Genomic DNA, 7037 nt, shown 5'->3' on the forward strand with positions numbered 1-7037 from the left:
CTAGATTGTGATACAATACACTATTGGGTGAAGTTTGGTTGACTTCTGCGCAGCGGTTTGGGAGTTAACATCAAAATTACATTTCTCGGCCATATCGCATAGATCTCACTGTGAAAAGGCTTAAATGACTTTTTTGACCTAAGTTTAATAATTGCGCTCAAACCAAATGTCCTAGAACGAAATTTTCAAATGTAACTACTAGAATGTGATACAATACACTAATGGGTGAAGTTTGGTTGACTTCTGCGCAGCGGTTTGGGAGTTAACATCAAAATTACATTTCTCGGCCATATCGCATAGATCTCACTGTGAAAAGGCTTAAATGACTTTTTTAATTAAGTTTGATGATTGCGCTCAAACAAAATGTCCTAGAACAAAATTTTCAAATGTAACTACTAGATTGTGATACAATACACTATTGGGTGAAGTTTGGTTGACTTCTGCGCAGCGGTTTGGGAGTTAACATCAAAATTACATTTCTCGGCCATATCGCATAGATCTCACTGTGAAAAGGCTTAAATGGCTTTTTTGACCTAAGTTTGAGGATTGCGCTCAAATCAAATGTCCTAGAACCAAATTTCCACATGTAACTACTAGATTGTGATACAATACACTAATGGTTGAAGTTTGGTTGACTTCTGCGCAGCGGTTTGGGAGTGAACATCAAAATTACATTTCTCGGCCATATCGCATAGATCTCACTGTGAAAAGGCTTAAATGACTTTTTTTAATTAAGTTTGAAGATTGCGCTCAAATCAAATGTCCTAGAACGAAATTTTCAAATGTAACTACTAGAATGTGATACAATACACTATTGGGTGAAGTTTGGTTGACTTCTGCGCAGCGGTTTGGGAGTTAACATCAAAATTACATTTCTCGGCCATATCGCATAGATCTCACTGTGAAAAGGTTTAAATGACTTTTTTAATTAAGTTTAATGATTGCGCTCAAACCAAATGTCCTAGAACGAAATTTTCAAATGTAACTACTAGAATGTGATACAATACACTATTGGGTGAAGTTTGAAGTTTGATTAACTTCTGCGCAGCGGTTTGGGAGTTAACATCAAAATTACATTTCTCGGCCATATCGCATAGATCTCACTGTGAAAAGGCTTAAATGGCTTTTTTGACCTAAGTTTGAGGATTGCGCTCAAATCAAATGTCCTAGAACCAAATTTCCACATGAAACTACTAGATTGTGATACAATACACTAATGGGTGAAGTTTGGTTGACTTCTGCGCAGCGGTTTGGGAGTTAACATCAAAATTACATTTCTCGGCCATATCGCATAGATCTCACTGTGAAAAGGCTTAAATGACTTTTTTAATTAAGTTTGATGATTGCGCTCAAACAAAATGTCCTAGAACAAAATTTTCAAATGTAACTACTAGATTGTGATACAATACACTATTGGGTGAAGTTTGGTTGACTTCTGCGCAGCGGTTTGGGAGTTAACATCAAAATTACATTTCTCGGCCATATCGCATAGATCTCACTGTGAAAAGGCTTAAATGGCTTTTTTGACCTAAGTTTGAGGATTGCGCTCAAATCAAATGTCCTAGAACCAAATTTCCACATGTAACTACTAGATTGTGATACAATACACTATTGGGTGAAGTTTGGTTGACATCTGCGCAGCGGTTTGGGAGTTAACATCAAAATTACATTTCTCGGCCATATCGCATAGATCTCACTGTGAAAAGGCTCAAATGACTTTTTTAATTAAGTTTGATGATTGCGTTCAAACAAAATGTCCTAGAACAAAATTTTCAAATGTAACTATTAGATTGTGATACAATACACTATTGGGTGAAGTTTGGTTGACTTCTGCGCAGCGGTTTGGGAGTTAACATCAAAATTACATTTCTCGGCCATATCGCATAGATCTCACTGTGAAAAGGCTTAAATGGCTTTTTTGACCTAAGTTTGAGGATTGCGCTCAAATCAAATGTCCTAGAACCAAATTTCCACATGTAACTACTAGATTGTGATACAATACACTAATGAGTGAAGTTTGGTTTACTTCTGCGCAGCGGTTTGGGAGTTAACATCAAAATTACATTTCTCGGCCATATCGCATAGATCTCACTGTGAAAAGGCTTAAATGGCTTTTTTGACCTAAGTTTAATAATTGCGCTCAAACCAAATGTCCTAGAACGAAATTTTTAAATGTAACTACTAGAATGTGATACAATACACTATTGGGTGAAGTTTGGTTGACTTCTGCGCAGCGGTTTGGGAGTTAATATCAAAATTACATTTCTCTGCCATATCGCATAGATCTCACTGTGAAAAGGCTTAAATGGCTTTTTTGACCTAAGTTTGAGGATTGCGCTCAAATCAAATGTCCTAGAACCAAATTTCCACATGTAATTACTAGATTGTGATACAATACACTAATGGGTGAAGTTTGGTTGACTTCTGCGCAGCGGTTTGGGAGTTAACATCAAAATTACATTTCTCGGCCATATCGCATAGATCTCACTGTGAAAAGGCTTAAATGACTTTTTTAATTAAGTTTAACCCCTTAATGCCTAAATTTTTTTCCAATAATAAAAAAAATAATTGGGGTTTGTTTTTACTTTCAAATAGATGCTAAATTAAATTGAAAGTGTTAATTTGAATATAGCCCATATAATAGTCATACATTTAGGTATGATGCCGATTAGCGACAACAGGCAATAAAGGAAAACAAATGGCAAAAAAGGCACATACCCATCTCAGGTCTGAACACACTTTTATCGCAACATCTTTTTTCACTGCTTGTGAAATTCTGAAAAACAATTATTGTTTTTGTTTAAACACAGATGTACATCACATTTTTAATCAGACTAGAAGACATATGATGTAGATAAATAAATAAAAGATGATTTTTATCATAACAGACAGGGCACTGGCAAATGTGCTGGCAACAATCACCCCTCTATTGTCAAACCATTTGACTGCTCTTATGCAGACATTGTCCACAAGAGCCTCTTGCTCTTCAAATGTCCCTCTTCGCTTCTTCTTCATCTATGAGTCTGCACTGAAACAGCACCCACGCAGGCGATTGTGCTGCACGGTCCCAAGTGCAGGTATGCCCTTTTTTGCAAGAGCAACAAACAGATCTACAGATGAGAACCAGTTATCAAAGAACAGCAGGATGAATGACTTGTGCAAGCTTGAGCACAATGTTACCACTGGCTCCTATGTCTGGTTGGCCTGGTACCGGATCTATTTTCCCTGTGAATATGTCAAATGAGTGCACCAGACCTCTTATGTCGCACAGTACAAAAATCTTGTATCCCAATTCGTATGGCTTTTTTTTGGATATATTGCTTTAGGCTCGATCTGCCCTTGATGTAGCTCTTGAAGGTCTTGCAGGTGCAGCACTGGTGGTTGGAGGTGGATGAGGCGGATCATCATCATCTTCCTCACTGCTGCTAATGTCCACTGTAGAGTCATTGCTGCTGCTTTCATCACCTGGAGCAGAAAATAATAAATCACTTTAGGAAACACCAAACATTTTTATCTTTTCAGTGTGTTCACGTAGTTACATCCATAGATGTCAAACAAGCTCAAACTTGACACAAAATCACCTTCACTTGCTTTATTAGGATTGTACTCCTCATCGCTGCCCTCACTCTCACTGAGAGCACTCTCAACAGGAGGTGGTTTGGCCCGGTGTGCTAGCTTTGCGTAAAAAGCTGCTGCATTCATTTGTATTTCTGCAGAAAAATAAGGTAAAGAAATTACTGTTATAATTTCAAAACAAAATGTGTTGAAAACCATCAACATACATACATTTGCTTCTGTTTGGTAGTTATCAGCTCATGCTGTGTTCATTTTTCATTATATAGAAATAAGAAAAATAAATCAATAGCAATGACATTGTTTATGCAACACGTTATGTTTATTATGTCTACAGATGACAAGAAGTGTGGCAATGTCTGAATAAAACGTGTCTAAAAGTGGAACGACATGGAGGCACCCGTGTGCACCGTTGCATATAAAGGATGCGTTCATTTATTTGTTCTACAGAAAAATAGTAACCACAAATGCCCTTTTTTATGCAACACATTACTTTTGTAATGTTTACAGATGATAACGAGAGTGATAGTTTATAGATAAAACGCGTGCGAGTGTTGCAAACCTTCGACAAACAACGCATTTACGTTTGCGGGGTGGCGGGGGAGGGGGGAGGTGCTTTTCCGATGATGCCGGCTGTAGCGATAGCGCTACAAACCAAAATCGTCATAGAGCTTCAAAAATACTCATCATAGAAACTCTATCTCATAGTGTTAGCAACACAAGTACACAATAAGACGGTACATATTTTTTTATTTTAGCTGACTTACCTTGAATTGAATGAATTAGTCAAGTTGGTGCGCAGGACTTCGACGTGGCTTTCATCTTGAATATCACGGTCCGGAAAAGGAAGCGGTGTTGTCTCTGGTCGGACACGACTGAAACTAATGCTTGAAAAAGGTTCCTAGGCATGTGTTTGACATTAATGTACCGGCAGTGAACAAAGGCAGACGATATTTTGGCCGCTTTTAAAGCGGGAACGGTATGATGCCGAATCGCGACATTCGGCGTTAAGGGGTTAATGATTGCGCTCAAACCAAATGTCCTAGAACGAAATTTTCAAATGTAACTACTAGAATGTGATACAATACACTATTGGGTGAAGTTTAGTTGACTTCTGCGCAGCGGTTGGGGAGCTAACATCAAAATTACATTTCTCGGCCATATCGCATAGATCTCACTGTGAAAAGGCTTAAATGGCTTTTTTGACCTAAGTTTAATGATTGCGCTCAAACCAAATGTCCTAGAACGAAATTTTCAAATGTAACTACTAGAATGTGATACAATACACTATTGGGTGAAGTTTGGTTGACTTCTGCGCAGCGGTTTGGGAGTTAACATCAAAATTACATTTCTCGGCCATATCGCATAGATCTAACTGTGAAAATGCTTAAATGGCTTTTTTGACCTAAGTTTGAGGATTGCGCTCAAATCAAATGTCCTAGAACCAAATTTCCACATGTAACTACTAGATTGTGATACAATACACTAATGGGTGAAGTTTGGTTGACTTCTGCGCAGCGGTTTGGGAGTTAACATCAAAATTACATTTCTCGGCCATATCGCATAGATCTCACTGTGAAAAGGCTTAAATGACTTTTTTAATTAAGTTTGATGATTGCGTTCAAACAAAATGTCCTAGAACAAAATTTTCAAATGTAACTACTAGATTGTGATACAATACACTATTGGGTGAAGTTTGGTTGACTTCTGCGCAGCGGTTTGGGAGTTAACATCAAAATTACATTTCTCGGCCATATCGCGTAGATCTCACTGCGAAAAGGCTTAAATGACTTTTTTTTAACTAAGTTTGAGGATTGCGCTCAAACCAAATGTCCTAGAACCAAATTTCCAAATGTAACTACTAGATTGTGATACAATACACTATTGGGTGAAGTTTGGGTGACTTCTGTGCAGCGGTTTGGGAGTTAACATCAAAATTACATTTCTCGGCCATATCGCCTAGATCTCACTGAGAAAAGGCTTAAATGACTATTTTTTAACTAAGTTTGAGGATTGCGCTCAAACCAAATGTCCTAGAACCAAATTTCCAAATGTAACTACTAGATTGTGATACAATACACTATTGGGTGAAGTTTGGGTGACTTCTGCGCAGCGGTTTGGGAGTTAACATCAAAATTACATTTCTCGGCCATATCGCCTAGATCTCACTGAGAAAAGGCTTAAATGACTTTTTTTAACTAAGTTTGAGTATTGCGCTCAAACCAAATGTCCTAGAACCAAATTTCCAAATGTAACTACTAGATTATGATACAATACACTATTGGGTGAAGTTTGGGTGACTTCTGCGCAGCGGTTTTGGAGTTAACATCAAAATTACATTTCTCGGCCATATCGCGTAGATCTCACTGCGAAAAGGCTTAAATGACTTTTTTAACTAAGTTTGAGGATTGCGCTCAAACCAAATGTCCTAGAACCAAATTTCCAAATGTAACTACTAGATTGTGATACAATACACTATTGGGTGAAGTTGGTTGACTTCTGCGCAGCGGTTTGGGAGTTAACATCAAAATTACATTTCTCGGCCATATCGCGTAGATCTCACTGCGAAAAGGCTTAAATGACTTTTTTTTAACTAAGTTTGAGGATTGCGCTCAAACCAAATGTCCTAGAACCAAATTTCCAAATGTAACTACTAGATTGTGATACAATACACTATTGGGTGAAGTTTGGGTGACTTCTGTGCAGCGGTTTGGGAGTTAACATCAAAATTACATTTCTCGGCCATATCGCCTAGATCTCACTGAGAAAAGGCTTAAATGACTATTTTTTAACTAAGTTTGAGGATTGCGCTCAAACCAAATGTCCTAGAACCAAATTTCCAAATGTAACTACTAGATTATGATACAATACACTATTGGGTGAAGTTGGTTGACTTCTGCACAGCGGTTTGGGAGTTAACATCAAAATTACATTTCTCGGCCATATCGCCTAGATCTCACTGAGAAAAGGCTTAAATGACTTTTTTTAACTAAGTTTGAGTATTGCGCTCAAACCAAATATCCTAGAACCAAATTTCCAAATGTAACTACTAGATTGTGATAAAATACACTATTGAGTTAAGTTTGGTTGACTTCTGCGCAGCGGTTTGGGAGTTAACATCAAAATTACATTTCTCGGCCATATCGCGTAGATCTCACTGCGAAAAGGCTTAAATGACTTTTTTAACTAAGTTTGAGGATTGCGCTCAAACCAAATGTCCTAGAACCAAATTTCCAAATGTAACTACTAGATTGTGATACAATACACTATTGGGTGAAGTTGGTTGACTTCTGCACAGCGGTTTGGGAGTTAACATCAAAATTACATTTCTCGGCCATATCGCGTAGATCTCACTGCGAAAAGGCTTAAATGACTTTTTTAACTAAGTTTGAGGATTGCGCTCAAACCAAATGTCCTAGAACCAAATTTCCAAATGTAACTACTAGATTGTGATACAATACACT

At 37.7% G+C, this 7037-nt stretch overlaps 1 long non-coding RNA gene across 1 annotated transcript; it reads right to left on the bottom strand.

Annotated features, from left to right (window-relative positions):
- Positions 1–2723: 2723 nt before the first annotated feature.
- LOC130911346 (uncharacterized) lies at positions 2724–4532 on the bottom strand. The gene is made up of 3 exons (XR_009062023.1): positions 4341–4532; positions 3582–3710; positions 2724–3465 (listed from the first exon to the last, which is right to left on the bottom strand). It is a non-coding gene; the product is annotated as an uncharacterized LOC130911346 (long non-coding RNA).
- Between the last annotated feature and the right edge of the window lie 2505 nt (positions 4533–7037).

The sequence above is a fragment of the Corythoichthys intestinalis genome, unplaced genomic scaffold (assembly GCF_030265065.1).
Source record: "Corythoichthys intestinalis isolate RoL2023-P3 unplaced genomic scaffold, ASM3026506v1 HiC_scaffold_30, whole genome shotgun sequence".
Lineage (NCBI taxonomy): Eukaryota > Metazoa > Chordata > Actinopteri > Syngnathiformes > Syngnathidae > Corythoichthys > Corythoichthys intestinalis.